The sequence below is a fragment of the Echinops telfairi genome, unplaced genomic scaffold, assembly GCF_000313985.2.
Source record: "Echinops telfairi isolate 266 unplaced genomic scaffold, ASM31398v2 ScPeMD7_7469;HRSCAF=8507_0, whole genome shotgun sequence".
Lineage (NCBI taxonomy): Eukaryota > Metazoa > Chordata > Mammalia > Afrosoricida > Tenrecidae > Echinops > Echinops telfairi.
The window spans coordinates 93,345,623-93,347,958 of NW_022111372.1; the positions used below are offsets into that span (position 1 = coordinate 93,345,623).

General features: G+C 48.2%; 1 pseudogene; it reads left to right on the forward strand.

Moving 5' to 3' along the window:
- The first annotated feature begins 281 nt into the window (after positions 1-281).
- Positions 282-423, forward strand: LOC115873683 (annotated as a pseudogene).
- Positions 424-2,336: the final 1,913 nt, after the last annotated feature.

Genomic DNA, 2,336 nt, shown 5'->3' on the forward strand with positions numbered 1-2,336 from the left:
CAAATAAACATGGAATGAATTTTCCAATTGTCAACGTGCTAAAAATTCAGTAAGACCCAGGAGGGAGCCAGAGTCCAGAGGATTACAACCCTCATGGGCTGCAAATAGGGGGGGGGAAACACGGTATGACTTCTCACGGAGCAGTCTGGCCATCGGAACACAAATTTCCTAATTTACTTCTAAAACTATGTCCCGCAAAATTATTTCACGGATGTTCAATTATTCAAGCTGGCCCCAAGGCCACGGGCCCTCACAAATAGACAGCTATAAGAATTTAACCAATACTTGCCTGGCAGGGGAGATAAGATGATCATGAAGGGGGTTTTCCCAGGGCTCCCTGATTGCACTCCGGTTGTGCTGACCGCTGGGAAACTCGACTGCATAATTTGTGGTAGTGGGGGACTGCGTTCATGCTATCCCCTGAAAAAAATAGAATTTAACCATAATATCCTTTTATAATCCTACAAAATTAGAAGTAGTCTTCTATCCAATAGAAGAGATCCACCCATTCTCGATATGGTAGACGATGTGGTGATTGTTGTCATGTGGTAGAACAGAGTTCTGACCATTACAGCGGATGGAGACACTACCCAGTCCTGTGTCATCCTCCCAGTCATTGCTGTATTTGATCACCTTGTTACAGCCACTGAGAAGATCCATCTCATTGAGAGTAGAATAGTCCACTTAAAACCAGGATGCAAACATATATATAAAGATAAAGGAAAATGTTTCTATTATAAATTGTGTTCTAAGAAAGAAAAGAGAAGCCCCAGATTCAAATACCACTTAGAGAGCCACATCCATTAAGTCTTAAACAAGACTAAGATAAAACAACGACAAGGACGAGTCATGGGGTGAGGGGAGCCATCAGCATGAGGCCATAATGGCGCTCCAGGATTCACTGTACTGCGGTCAATTAAATGGGACATGGAAAACAAACAAACCAGGACAGAATCAGGACTGGTGGCAGATCAGTCATCACAGTGGCAGGACGGGGACCGTGACTGGGATAGGAACGTGACTACAGATTAGGAAAGCTTACAAGAGTGGGTCAGGGCCCTGGATCGAGGCAGACAGGGCATGACTCTTAACTGACTGTGTGGCACCCGTTCTCAGTTTCCATCAGGGACACGCCAAGGCAAGTCGGGAGGGTGAGGCTGCACCTGTCTGGCTGGGTCTGGCAGTGGTCACACTCCACTTCCAAACACATTCTGCCTGAGGGCAAAGCTGAGAGACCTCCACAGAGGCTGACTCTTTGTGGAGTCGGGGCTCTCGCTGTGAACTGTAGCCTTCCCTGAACCAAGGGATCGGCGTTTAGGCTCTAGTACAAGGGGAAAACAGTCTAAAGCAATACATACAATAGAACCAGATATTATTTATAAGCCATCGCTCATGTAGAATGCACACAGGCATGCTGCAGCCAATACTGGAAGGAAATGCAAAATATGATCAGTGTTATCTCTGGAAGGAAGAGCATGGGGAGTTTTTACTTCCTTACAGGTAGGTTCTAGAGTTTCAGAACTCTCAGTGTTTCTTTTGACTTCAGAAAGACTTTAATAAGATTTTAATAAGGGGGCGGGGGTGGGGAGATGAGTATCTCTTCTTCTTTCTAATATGTAAAAGGTATAGAAGTAACAGCTGCAACCAGAAAGCTGTCCCAAGCCAGAGACCACCCGTAGACCAAGGCCCAGCATTAAACAGCTGGCAGGAAAATCCTTCCGTGACCCCTGAGGAATTTCCCGTCCATGTGTGGTACATTGTATGCTACCTCTCGCTGTCCTTGTACCTAAGAAGACTTGTGATCTACAATTCATGGAAAGGTCAGATCACTGCCAAAGTTCCCTGACAGCCCCCTGGGGGTCTTCCCAGCCCCTGTCTAGTCTAGACCTTCCCCTTCAAGCAAATGAACAGGAAGAGCCACCTCAGAGCTGTGGCATGCTGATGGCTCGCACACTGGTGTCACAGATTCTTCGGTTCCTGTGAGCCCCTCACAACCCCCTGAGGTTGGTAGGCAGCAGCTCGCTTTCCCATGCCATGCAAGGGAAACGGAGGCTGAGGAAGCTGCGAGTACTATCCAAGTCACACGCAGAACCAGGACTGGGTCCCTGTCTGCTTTACAGAACCCAGCAGCCTGCTGGCTTCAGGTCCTCAGCTCTTGTCAGGTGCTGTTGTCAGTGACCCCCAGTTGGGAAGGGAGGGAAGAGGGCCCTGGTATCACTAGCCCCACTGGGCCAGAGACATCCCTGCTCACCCTTCAACCTTCTTCATTCATCCTCAACTCAGCCCTCTGGCCCTGCTCCCCGTTCTGCTCCCATGATACAAAAAGGTTCAGGGAT